This window comes from Coenobita brevimanus, chromosome 30, assembly GCF_032717465.1.
Source record: "Coenobita brevimanus isolate Jiangsu-jjx chromosome 30, ASM3271746v2, whole genome shotgun sequence".
In the NCBI taxonomy this organism is placed as follows: domain Eukaryota; kingdom Metazoa; phylum Arthropoda; class Malacostraca; order Decapoda; family Coenobitidae; genus Coenobita; species Coenobita brevimanus.
This window is the reverse complement of record NC_136983.1, coordinates 37,605,406-37,620,209: the sequence shown is the minus strand read 5'-3', so window position 1 is coordinate 37,620,209 and position 14,804 is coordinate 37,605,406.

Below are 14,804 nucleotides of genomic sequence, written 5' to 3'. Positions count from 1 at the left end.
AATAACCTACATGAATGTTGCATATTGCTAGAGAAAATATTCCCCCACCAGGTTTTCTACAGAAACTTCTCATTCTCTTCCTTATCGCACAATGGCAAAGTAAACTAATTTCATACTTTGCAAATAGGTATTTTACTTGCTTTTGCTTATGACTAAATCACTATTTTCTATGTGTAGCTATTATATTCAGACACTTATTGAAATGCCCGCCATGACGAGACACCACAGGGACGTCGTGACACCCACCCCAGGGGTAGACCACAGAGAGGCTCTGATGGCGCACAGTACCCAGGCAATATGGGCCTATGTTCTCAACTACCTAGCGCCCCTTTTCCCCTCAACAGACTCGACGAGAACTACACAGTGCTGGTGCACTAGTCTCCAGCCAGACCAGGCATTGCCAGGTTCGGGGTGGGGCTGATATATTAGTCCCAGACAGCAGCCGAGTGGCGGACACTAGCTACATTAGGCAAGAGACAGCCACTAGCCGCTCTATAGCTGCAGTCCCCCCCCCCTGCAGAAACCAGTGACGGCCACTAGCTGCATTAAGGAAGAGATGGCCACCGCCCGCTCTCCTGCAGCTGCCTCGGTGGTGGCCACTAGCTGCATTAGCAGGTGGGTGACGGCCACTAGCTGCACTTCATCTGCTATCCTCTCCTCTCACAGGACCTTGGTGATGGCCACTAGGCACACCCATGAGCGAGTGACGGCCACTAGCTGCACCCAGCCCACAGTCCACTCGGAGAACGAGGCCCCGGTGATGGCGCACAAGCCATGCTGGAGGACAGGTGATGGCCTCAAGTCGCACCTCTCCCAGTAGGACTCCAGTGACAGCCACTAGCCGAACCAGTGGACAGGTGACGGCCACTAGCTGCATTTTGCCCTCAGTCCTATCCGGAAGTCAGGCCCAGGGGACGGCCATTAGCTGCACCAGCAGGAGATGGCTACCACCCGCCCTACCCCTTGGCGACGGCCACTAGCTGCACCAGAGAGAGAACAGGCACCACCCATCCCTCACTCCCTGTGACTTCCCCTATGGAGAACGTCTCTTGCTTGGCCCATCCCTCCTGCGGCCAAGCGGGACGCCCCTCCCTTTCTCCCCACAGAGGCAGTCCCCAGGAGGAGCTATGCCTGGAGGAGGTTTGACAAGGCCCCATTGTGACCCTGGGATTTCAAGCAGTCCAGCTGGCACCCAGGCGAAACCACCCGCTGTCGGACTTCCAGAGGAGAAGACACCACAGACCACCCCTGACAGCCACCCGACCCGAGGGAGACTGCGGTCCTCGGACTCACTGAGGCGCCCCCAGAACCCTGGGGAGTGACCTCCCCAGCCCCATTGGACGACAACCTTCTCCTCAGGGTGGGCACAGACAAGCACACCTACTCTCCCTATTCGGTCCCAGTCCTAAAGATCGAACTCCCCACTGAGGCCCCACAAGGCATGGGCCCCTCACCACGCTGCTCAGCAGCCCATCCCGGATGACGCAGTTCCCGAGAGTAGTCCCGTGCCCTCTAAGGGAAGGCATACCTGACAGGATCCCTCCCACACCTGGGCGACACCTATAGACAGCTCAAGGTCTCAGCAGCCCTGACAGAGTCCTCCAGTCCAGACAGTGCCTTTGAACTTGTATAGTGTATTGTGTCAAATTTGTATTTACATTGTATTCAGTGTTGTGTGACTCTGAGATAATATACGTGTACGGTTGGTTGACCCGAGTTTTTATGCCCTGTTCCTCTTACAGTGTATTCTAGTTCCGGTCTTGAAAGAGAACCCTGGCTCAGCAGCTTGTGTCTTTAGGATGAGAAGTTGACCTAAAAACACCTAGCATAACACTGGTGGCCAGCGGTGGTTCTTGACCCGATCAGAATAGAGAGGAGCAAAACAGGGAAGTTTAGCAAAATGGCGACCAAACCTAACGTGTCATTACCCAAATTCGACCCCAAGCAATGTGATATTAACACATACCTATCCATGGTCAAACCTCTCCAGGACCTAAGGTTCAAGGATGACAGGCAGAAGATAGCAGTTGCCCTGCCTCACCTGGGCGAAGCAGTGGCAAGTATTGCACCCAAGATTGTCCTGGAGCTGACATAGGCGAACTTCACCCAAATAGTGACCCAAGCCATCACGCCATCCTTGGGGAAAGTCATAACATCATCACAGCTCGACACTTTAATTTACGACGGCAATTTGGATGATACACTCATCCAGGCCATGCTGCTCATCACTGCCGTATACCCGGAAACTGATACAGCAACCCGAGAACAACACATTTAACACACTCTTAAGGATCCTTCCCAGTATCATCAGAGAACATTTTACAAAACATGACCCAACAGGAGACCTAGATAGAGATATCCAACTCGTACGACATCTCCTAGCTGCCTGCTCAACCCCACAGCACATCGGCGCCGTGAGTAAATTCCCCACACAGAAGACGGCACCACCCCACAAACCACGGATGCCCCCAGCCCAGGCAAGCCCTCCACCAACATCCAACTTACCCAGGGCACACCCCACCAAATGACGCCCCACCCCCAAGGAAAATACAAACCTCATTTCCATCAACCTGTGGGAATTCTCTGCCTGCAGCCACGCATGTCCCCTCCATGACTTTCGAGAGCAGCTCGAAACTGCTTGGCGCAAGGCAGCCACCCAGTGGCACTGGAAGGTCTCTTCCCTGGATAACGAGGGCGCCAAGGATGATGCCTCCTCAGCTGAATGCGCCGACCTTGGGGAAATGGGAGCCAGAGGAAGATGAGATCCTGCAGCAGCTGGATTTTTAGGCCCACCCCGCACATCCCCAGGGTGATGGGGTCCACCTCACAGAAATATTGCTCCTCAGTCTACAATAAGATGAGACTGGATGGGGTGAAGGCGAGGCTACTGGTTGACATGGGAGCAGCCAGGTCTTGCCTCTACAGCCACTTTTACTCCTGTCACAAATCGGCTTTCAGCATGCTTTTCCGTGCCTCTGCTCATCTCGTACATGCAGAGGATGGCCCCCTGCCCATACATGAGGAAACCCAGGCCCTGCATGCCGACACCCACCAGCAAGTCTCTGCCCAACGCAAGTTCATCGTTTTTGACTCAACTTGCCATGCATATGACGGTTATTTGGGGCTGGACCTCCTACAGAAGCTACATACAAACATCGCCTGTCACAAGCAATGGCTCCAGTTCCAGAAGCCTCTAGACTCCTCCCCCCAAGCACTCTGCATGTGCACACCCCGCCCCCCTCCTCACCTTACCCCCTCCCCCTCCCATGTCCTCCACCCTGCCACCTACACCCCCCCACCACTCCTCCACCCTGCCACCTACACCCCCCCCACCACTCCTCCACCCTGCCACCTACACCCCCCCACCACTCCTCCACCCTGCCACCTACACCCCTCCCGCCACTCCTCCACACCCCACCTTCCCAGCAACCATAGCCTCTGCCCTGATGATTCCCCCTCAGCACGAGGCCTGGCTACACCTGAATAGGCCCACCAGAGCCCCTGTCCTGTTCTCCCCCAACCTACTGCCCAGAACCCTCTCATCCTGCCTACTGTCCCCCACCTTCCTCCCTCCCACAGCAAGGTAGTATGCATCGCAAATGTCTCCACCAACACCCTGGCCCTGCCCAAAGGATTAGTGGTGGGAGAAATGGCAAAGGCAGAGCCTTGTGCAACCCCCCACTCCCCCCCTTGCTGCCCTACCCCTCTTACCTGAACACGTCTCACTCCACCAAGCAGACAGCCTCCACCGCCTCCTCCTGGACTTCCAAGACCTTTTCGCATCAGGACCCACAGACATCAGCCACACCACGTACCTGACACGTGCAATCCACACTACAGGACTACCTGTTCTCCAACCATAATGGTGGAAAAAACCCAAACAACGAGCTGAGGAAGACCAGCAGGTCCAGGAAATGCCTGGTGCCGGCATCATATCACTTTCCACCAGCCCATGGTCCTCCCCCGTCGTACTGGTCAAGAAGAAAGACAGCACCATGTGTTTTTGTGTAGATTACAGACAACTGAACGATGTGACCACCAAGGATGCCACCCCCCCCTACCCAGGATAGATGACTCCCTTGACTCCCTATACAGAACATCCTGGTTCTCCACCGTCGACCTGCAAGCAGGATACTGGCAAGTCCCCGCACACCCCGAGGACAGGGGGAAAACAGCCTTCTCAACTGGTAATGGAAAACACAATTAATTCAACGTCCTCCCATTCGGACTCTGTAATGCCCTCGCCATGTTTTTCAGATTAATGAGGTCAGTCCTCAGTGGCCTCACCTGGGAAATATGCCTGGCATACCTGGACGACAATCATTTTCAGCCAGACATGAACAGACCATCTCCAGTACCTTAAAAAGGTTTTCCTACGCATTCACCAGGCTGGCTTCCAACTCAGACAACCGAAATGTGTCCTGGCTGCACAAACCGTCTCCTTCCTGAGGCATATTATTTCAATGGAAGGAATAGCACCGGACCCTGACAAGCTGCGTGCCATCACAGACCTCCCCCTACCCCGAGATGTCCACGAAGTCCGTGCCTCTTACTACCAGCGCTTTGTAAAAGGGTTCGCCAAAATTGCCAAGCCCCTTCACGATATGACTAAAAAGGGCAAGCCTTTCACCTGCACCGACAAGTGGAGCATGGCATTGCACGCCCTTAAAACGCTGCTCATCACTGCCCCGATCATCGGATTCCCTGACTACACCCTGCTGTTCCATCTATACTCAGACGTGTCTCTAGTAGCGATCAGCGCCCTCCTCGTGTAGGTGCAAGAAGGGCGGGAGCACATCATCACCTGTGGCAGCCGCACCCTCAACCAAGCCAAGAGAAACTACACCGCCAACAAACAGGAATGCCTAGGCATCGTACGTGCATCCGAGCACTTTCGAGCCTACCTCTCCGGTACATACGTAACCATCATCACCGACCATCAATCGCTCCAATGATTATGCCAGTCCAGCACCCACGACGCCCAACTTATCAGGTGGAGGAAAACTCTCTAGGAGTTTAACTACGAGATATCCTATCGCCCCGGCAAACTACACACCGACTCCGACGCCCTGTCCCGACTACCAATTAACTCCATCCATGTCGAGCCCAATCTCTTGCAACAGTGGTGCAACAAGGATTGTCCCCACTGGATACTACCACAGGTATTCTCCAAACTCCACCAACAGGGTGATCACCTGCTCACCCAGTTGGGGCATATAGTGCTCGACCCTGACACCGCCCTCGACGCCAGGACCCACCACCACTCGAGCAACGAGATTCATCTCGGCACTAAGAATCTTTTGGAAGTCTTTAACAATACCTATTGGACGTCCAGCCCCTCCAACCTGGCCAAACGAGCCACCCAGGCCTGCCGGGCCTGTGCACTAGGCAAGGACCTCACCCGAATCCCTGGCCCGTCGGGAAGCATCACTGCCCACAAACCATGGCAAGTTTTGTCCATGGACGTAGTAGGCCCCTTAACAGCTAAAGCTGGCTACAAGTGTCATCACCTTCGTGGATACATACTCAAAATTCCTCACTGCCTGTCCAGCCTAGAAACACCATGCCATCGCCGTGGCCGACGCCTTTGTCTGCCACGTCTTCCCATACTTTGGTATTCCCCAGGCCCTGCACTAACACAACGCCCCAGAGTTCACCAGCGCAATATGGCAAGAACTTGCCACCATCTTTGGCTACCACATCTCACACTCCTCTCCCTACTGGCCCCAAGGGAACGGAATATGTGAAAGAAGCCATCACACCCTCCTCAACCAGGTGCTGGTGCGAATAGAAGAGACCAAAGACGAGGACTGGCCAGCTCACGTCAAAATCATGCAGTGGGGGATGATTTCCTGTCCTCGAGACGATGACATCTCCCCACTCGAACAGGTATTCGGGGAGACCCCCCTCCTCCTACCCTTGCAACAGCACCTCCAGCCCCCCTCCCCTTCCCCTACGTCTGACCCCTTTCACCACCTCAAGCGATGACTGCATCACCTGCAGAAGCATCAAGACCTGCAACTGGATGTCACCCCCTCCAACTCCTACAAGCCAGGTGACTCGGTACTAGTGGCCAAACTACTAACGCCCAACAAAGTCTCACCATGGTTTGTGGGACCCTACACCATTACCCATGTCCCCAACCCTTACCATGTCACCATCGACTACCATAACCCCGCCCACACTTATCGTAACCGCCACGTATGGCCATTCCCAACTGACACCTCCCGACAACACCACCCCCCTACCCCCACCTGCCATACCACTTCACCACCACTCACTGCTCCAGACTCTCCGTCAGACTCATACACCTGTTATTTCTCACCCTCCTACTCCTTACCATCCTCCCCACTCCCTCCTCTCCGACCAACTCTCTCGCCACGCCTCAGACCCCAGCTCCCACCACCACACCACCACTTCAAGTCCAACCACCTAGCCCAAGAACCTGCAGCCCACCCTCGGCCACTCCACCATGTCTCCAGCACCACACGCCACCAGCCACCACCGCTACACTTTGACCATCTCCTCTCCCTCTTCCTCCTCGCTCCACACCCACAGCACGCCCCACACCACAAGCCCACCCCCCAACCACCACCTCACAGCCCCGCCACCAAACACCTGGGCCACACCAGCACGCCCGGCCACCGCACCACGAGGTCGCATTCCCCACTCACCACCCACACCCACCTTCAACACTACCACAACCTGATACCGCCGCCTCTCATGCCCACTGGCCAGATACTCAATCACACCCTCACCCAGTCTCCCAGTATCATCTACACCATCAGGACAGCCTGCCCCCACCCCCTACACACCCAACAAATACCCCATAACACCGCATTTACACCAGGCCCAATGGAGACTTCTGCCATCCCCACTCTCCAGGGAGAAGAGCTGCACCTACTCTCGGCGACCTCATAAATCCCTGACCACCTCACCAGTCGCCAGTATTCAGCCAGGAGATACCAGCCACCTACCACCACCAGCCATGAAGGTACAGCGTATCACCTGGGCCCAAGCCCACGGGAAGAAACAATGCATCCATGGGACGCACCACCTCCTCCAACTCCTTCAGGAGACATCCTAGACCTCCACCCTATACATCACCTATGCTCACCACCGAGATCCAGATTTAGCCACTCTCCACTGGACCACCCTCTTCCATCACCTCACACCAGCCCACAGTACCACCACCACGGACACCTACTACCTCGAGCCACAGGGAGGTGGCTTTTCCCCCCCCAAGACGGTGGTGAAAATGCCCACCAAGAGACAAAACAGCTGTCATAAAAGACTTTGTAGTAACTTGTAGAGAAGTTTTGTTGTTTAGTTGTGACTTTCGATTTCTTGTAGTAGGTATTAAAGATGAATAGAGTGAGTTGATCTTAATTTATTATCTTCAGAGAAAATCTAAGTTGAGCAGGGTATGTCTTACAGAGACAATATAATAAGTAAGTCTAGTTGGGCCCCTCTTTCTTGTTCACTCTCCACTTCCTGTCAGTTCTATGGCCTGTCTCCTTCTGAGCTCTGCTTCCTAAATTCTGGTGTAGCAGGGGTCGTGTCACGTGTGTTACACTGTGGTTGGAAAGTTCTAGAAACCTGTGTGTGAGTATGTGTGTATGCTATCTCACTGACACACTACCTACATCATCCCCTGACTTGCTACTTCCTGTGTACGGTCAACATTTCCTCAGTTAACTTGCAAGATCATTTCCCTTTCCCAGGCTTGCGTGTAGCTCCGTCTATCTATCTATTTATCTGTCTATTATGATTTGTAATTATAATATGGACTCAAAACATTGCTTGGCCACGCCGCTGAAGGTCCTCCGACAGCAATTATCATTGACATATGCTAATCTGTTAGTACATAATATGGATTATAATATTGTATACATATAATATTCATAGTAAATTGCAATGATCTAGTAATATTACATTTTAAACAAGTTGTATACATATTTGAATAAATGCAATGGTTGTTGTATGACATTTTGTAAGATGTGTATGTATAACAGACATACACATATAACTGTGCAATGGTAATACTGCTAGGTTATTACATTACATATTGAGTTATCCCTTTAGTAATGTCTAACATTTCACCTAACTTGTAAGATGATTCTGGTAATACAGAATTGTGGTATAATCGTATAACTTTACATAATATTGTAGTAATATTGTGGTAATACATAATTGTAACATTTTATGAATTGTTACATAATATTGTGGTAATGCATAATTGTGTTGGCCTTATAATTGTAGTTACATTTTGTTAATGCAACTGTTACATAATTGTTACATATTGTTTGTAGTTACATAATTGTAGTTAAAGTTACATAAAAGTTACATCTTGTTAATGCAACTGTTACATAATTGTTACATATTGTTGTAGTTACATAACTGTAGTTAAAGTTACATAAAAGTTACATCTTGTTAATGCAACTGTTACATAATTGTTACATATTGTTTGTAGTTACGATAATTGTAGTTAAAGTTACATAAAAGTTACATCTTGTTAATGCAACTGTTACATAATTGTTACATATTGTTTGTAGTTACATAATTGTAGTTAAAGTTACATAAAAGTTACATCTTGTTAATGCAACTGTTACATAATTGTAGCAAGTGTAATATAATGCAATCGTTTGTCGTTACATAATTGTAGTAATTGCAGTCCTGACATTGAATCCGGTCATGCTGCGGTCGATGATATGATGTGCCATGCCAATAGCTTGTGGAGACAACAATTTGCTTTTTTGTTTGTAGTTTATGTGGTATTTTGGCATTTGTAGTAACACACTTATTTTCATTTGTTTGTTATGTGATATTACTCTTTCTTTTTCTTTCATTCTTTTTTTTTTTTTTTTGTATGTATTGATTTTGTATAGTTTGTTTTTCTTCGTTTGTCTACGCTTTTTTTTTTTTTTTCGGTGTTGTTCATGGTTGCATAATTGCTGGTTAATTCCCTTGGGACCCTTTTTTTAAGGTTTAGTTTATATTGCACAGATATTACTGAAAATGATATTATATAGCCCCATATTTTGTTATTTTATATAAAAAATATATATACACTATATACAGTATTAACTATATACACTGACTTATTGTTCACTTGTACCTATCGTGGGCAATATATGTGTCAGCACTGTGTGGAAATCTTTGTCTTCACGATTGTGTTGAAGATGTTCATTCTTGCTAACGTCATTTGTGTTGGCCATTTTTTTTTCTGGTTTTCCTTGTAGCTTAATTTATCTGTTTCCACTAGGTAGCTTTAATTAATAAATGTTTAATACAGTTCTTTTGATAGCTCACTGAGTAACTGTGATGGTATATTTTCTTTATCACTTTGTAGATGTAATAATGTATAGCTGTATGTATGAAACACGTATTTTATGTAGGTATAAATGGTAACACTCGTTGGTAGTAAATAAATGCTATAATAAATGAATGAATATATACAGTGTAGAACATTTATTGTTGGTGCAAGTATTTAATGACTGAAGTAGGTATATGTATTTAAGTTGTAACTATACAGCACGTTTTATATGTTTGTGCAGAAGTTTTTTGTCTATCACTGTGTAGTGTATAAATGAAGTAACTCAGTAATTTTTACCGTGGTGGAAATGGTGTGATTGGTGTTGCACGTTGTGATAGCGTTGTTCTTCACGGGTTGATTGACGTGTTGTGGGGTGTCAGACACACGGCTTGGGGTCCTGTCAGCAAACACGTATGGTAACGTCGACTTCCCACACTGGTAGCTGTGGTGAGTAAATGAGTAGTGATGAGTAACTTGAGTGAAGATGAGTGAGTAAGATGAGTTGTGAATATGGGCTTGGTATTTGCTTCGTCGTCTTGACCCCTTCACTCCTGCGTCAGCGGTGAAGGTTGGGTGGAGGTAGGAGAGAAAGGAGGGTGAGGTCAGATGGTTGTGAGTTGTGAGTCGAGTCTCACTCTTCATTTGTTTGTTTTGTTTTTCTTTCTCGATGCATTCACTGTCCTTTTTTCTTGTGATTTACTCGTTGTGGGATGAAGACTGCCGTTCGTTCGTTCGTCATAGAAATTGCAAGATTGTTTGTATCAGTACTTTGTTAAACTACTGGCAAGACGTCCTGTGACCTCTTCACCTCTACATCAGCATGATGATTGGGGAGACGGAGGGGGCTGGTTGGAGAGAATACTGTCAGGAGCTGGTTGTGAGTTGTTGGTTGTGAGGTATTTTTCTTCAATCTTGATAATGCAGAATCAATTGTACACTCGTGGGCATGTATATTGTAGGAATTCATTGTAGAACTGAAGCTAATCTTGTAGAGTCTCGCCTGCTTTTGTAGAAATTCACTGTTGATTCGAAGACGAGCTCTGTACTTTCGCTGCCAACCAAATATCATAAAAGACTTTATATAAACTTGTAGAGAAGTTTTGTAGACTAGTTATATATATATTATACTTGTGGACGAGCGGTTGTTATACGTGAGTAGCTTTGTGCGTAGATAATCTTGGTTCCCTTTTTTCATGCAATGACAGGAGAGGTAAAGAATAGTATGGGACTATTTTTATTTGTCTTGGAAATATTAACAAAGTCTCTCACACATGAGTGAAGTTAAGTAGAGTCCCGCGAGCTACCTCCTGTCCTGCTCTCTCTCTCTCTCTCTCTCTTCCATGTTGCTAGGCTCGTTCTCCCTACTACCTCGTTCATTAAGTCTAGTAAGCACATGCCTGGGGTGTACGCGATCGTCTTGGCGATCTTAAGGGTCCTATCAGGTAATTTACACAAGGCAGTTACATAACCAATGATGTCCACGATGAGGTCTGGGGACATCTTTCCATCATCTGTTATCCAATTTGAGTTTTCCAAAGTAACTAACAATGTTCTTTTGATTGTGGAGACATCAGCAGTTATTTCACTGAGCACATGGTTTGTAGTGTGCTCCCTTACAAGATCTACAATCTTATGTAATTCTGGAATTATACCTGGCAAGAAGTTCATATATCCAGAAAATTTCTTCAAAAATTCAGTTTTAAATTCATCATATGTCCTAGCCTTGAGGAGCTTGTCTGATCAAAATAAATTGCTTGCTGGACATCTTTCCTGGCTTATGCAAGATGAAAAATTGGCAATTTTCTCTTGTTCATCGAGTATGTGGCGCTTAATGAACATTTGTTCGCACTGACTGTCCAATGAAATGACGTCAATGCGATCTTTTTCTGTGCCAGAGACTTTTGGGGCAGTTTTATCTTCATGGTAAACGTAAACATGAGGTGGGGATGTTAGATCCGCAGTATTTGTTTCATGATTCATTTACGCTGTTTGCTCTGTTAATTTAACTTGGACTTGTTTATCGCTGTGTGAGGAAATGGTGGAATATATTCGGCCGGAACGGTGAACCCTGTTAAGTGTACTGGCATACATGTGCAAGTCAGCGACAAAGTCCTCACTTGCTACGTCAGAGGGGGTTTCCCGCTCATCATCTGGAACTGACGTATTTGTTTCTTGATTTTTAGTTTGTGGTGAGGTTTGTACAATGGGTGAGTTGCCTTGGTGCTCTCCTAATTGTGAATCTTTTGTTGGAGCTATTTGTGTTTCATCTGGCATTAACGTGGGTGGTGGCGAAAATATCCCTGTCATTAAGATATGGTGTTATGAAATACGCCTTTTGTTTATTTATGTCCTAACTAAATAGATGAGTAAATGAGTTGTAATAAATGATAGATAGTGAGTGTATAAGTGTATATATAGGAATAAGTAAAGGAGTTGAATATACCTAATTTTAGCACTGTGAAGAAAAGAGTAAGTATAATTTTACCCACTTGATACAGATCGTAGAGGCGTGTCGACGTAACTGTCGATCTCGGAAGAAAAATACAGGGTTGATTGAAGATTTCTTGATAATTCTAGTGCTGTGTTGATGGACGATATTACTCAGGAAATTCCATGGCCTGGTGCTTGTGGTGGTTAACAGCTGTCACAGGCAAACCTCAGCATAGTACGTCGAATTTCCAACTCAACACTGTGGAAATAAATGAGTATGAGTAGGAGCTATATGAATAATGAGTAATGAGTAGTGGGTGAGAAGTGCCTGGTGTCACCAAATGTCATAAAAGACTTTGTAGTAACGTGTAGAGAAGTTTTGTTGTTTAGTTGTCACTCTCGATTTCTTGTAGTCGTGTCACGTGTGTTACACTGTGGTTGGAAAGTTCTAGAAACCTGTGTGTGAGTATGTGTGTATGTCATTAGGCTTTGTTCGTATGCTATCTCGCTGACACACTACCTACATCATCCCCTGACTTGTTACTTCCTGTGTATGGTCAATATTTCCTCAGTTAACTTGCAAGATCATTTCCCTTTCCCAGGCTTGTGTGGAGCTCTGTCTATCTATCTATCTATTTATCTATCTATTATGATTTGTAATTATAATATGGACTCATAACACAGGGATATCACAACACCAACCCCAGGGGGAGACCATGGAGAGGCTCAGAGGGCGGGCAAAATACCCAGGCAGTATGGGCCTATGTCCTCAACTACCTTGCACCCTTTTTCCGCTCAACAGACCTGACAAGAACTACACAGTGCTGGTGCACTACTCTCCAGCCAGACCAGCCCTCGCCAGGTTCAGGGTGGGGCTGATATCTCAGTCCCAGACAGCACCTGAGTGATGGCCACTAGCCACTCTATAGCTGCATCCCCTCCCCTCTACAAAAACCATTGATGGCCACTAGCCACACTAGGGGAAAGATAGTCACCGACTGCTCTCCTTCTGCAGCTGCCTCTGGGAGTTGGACCTCAGTGACGGCCACTAGCCACACCAGCTGGCAGGTGACAGCCACTAGTTGCACTTTGTCTGCAGTCCCCTCCCCTCACAGGACCATGGTGACGCACTAGCCACACCCGTGAATGAGTGATGGCCACTAGCTTCACCCAGCCCACAGTCCACTGGAACGAGGCCCTGGCAATGGCCACTAGCCATGCTGGAGGACAGGGGATGGACACTAGCCACACCTCTCCCAATAGGACTCCGGTGACAGCCACTAGCCGGACCAGTGGACAGGTGACGTCCACTAGCCGCATCTCGCCCTTAGTCATATCCAGAAGTCAAACCCCAGTGATGGCCATTGGCTGCACCAGTAGGAGAGGGATGGCCACCAGCCACCCTAACCCTGCTGCCCTCAAGACCTCAACGACGGCCACTAGCCGCGCCAGGAAGAGAACAGGCACCACCCGTCTCTCGCCCCCTGTGATTTCCCCTCCAGAGGACGTCTCTTGTTTGGCCAACCCCTCCTGCATCCAAGTGGGACACCCCTCCCTTTCTCCCCATAGAGGCAGTCCCCAGGAGGAGCTACGCCTGGCAGAGGTTTGGTAAGACCCCATCGTGACCCCGGGGGTTCGAGCAGTCCACCTGGTGCCCAGACGAGACGACCCAATGTTGGACTTCCAGAGGAGAGGACGCTGCAGACCACCCCTGACGGTGACCCGACCTGAGGGAGACTGCAGTCCTTGGACTCACTGATGCACCCCCAGAAACCCAGGGAGTGACCTCCCCAGCCCTATTGGACGACGACCTCCTCAGGGTGGGCTCAGACAAGCCCGCCTACTCTCCCTATTCGGTCCCAGTCCTGAAGACCAAACTCCCCACCGAGGTCCCACAAGGAACGGGCCCCTCACCACTCTGCTCAGCAGCCCATCCCGGATGATGCGGCCCCCGAGAGTAGTCCCGTGCCCTCTAAGGGAAGGCACACCTGATGGGACCCCTCCCACACCTGGCCAACACCTATAGACAGCCCGAGGTCTCAGCAGCCCTGACAGAATCCTCCAGTCCAGATAGTTCCTTTGAACTCGTAGAGTGTATTGTGTCTAATTTGTATTTACATTGTATTCAGTGCTGTGTGAATTTGAGATACTATACATGTAAGGTTGGTTGACCCGAGTTTTTATGCCCTGTTTCTCTCACAGTGTATTCTAGTTCCGGTCTCGAAATAGACCCCTAGCTCAGAAGCTAGTGTCTTTAGGATGAAAAGTCGACCTAAAAACACCTAGCATAACACTTATATATATTGTTTACAATTTCACGCACAAGCACCACTGTCATCAGAGTTCCAAAGGCATCACTCCCACACGTTATTGTCATAATCTACATTTCTACTTTGATGACACTGACTGAGGTAGTAACCAGCTGACCATTTTCCAAGCATTCACTACAAACAGGATAAATATTGCACAAATCGCTTTGTCTTTCATGACACTTCATTTTCGTCGCTATTGTAGCTATTCGTAAATATAATGCAAACGTCGCTGTCACATATGTTTCACCAATCACTTTCCCTTTTCATGAAAACACATCACTCTCGTGATTATCGTAATGATTTTATAAATGTCACTATTGTAGATAGTACACAAACGTCACACTCGTAAATATTTCACAAATGTCACTATTGTCAATAAACATTTCACAGACATCACTGTTGTAAATATAACACAAACGTCACTATCATATATTTCACAAACGTCACTATTATTTATTATTACACCAATGTTGCTATCATTCATACAAACACACATCTCATTCTACAATTTTTCCAGTGTATGACTATATCAAAGTAGCCCTCACAGAGATTCTCACAGCCTTTGCAGACGTGCTGTCAAGGGTGGAGGTTGTTTTGTCGGTGTAGAGGTCGCTTGGCCTGGTGGGGGGGGGGGTGAGAACCAGACGATGTGCCAGATTGCTCCATTATAATACTCACTTGTGGTGGTGGAACAGTAACTGATATGTTCAAGGGACATGCTTTGCTGTATCAGCTGATCACAGGGG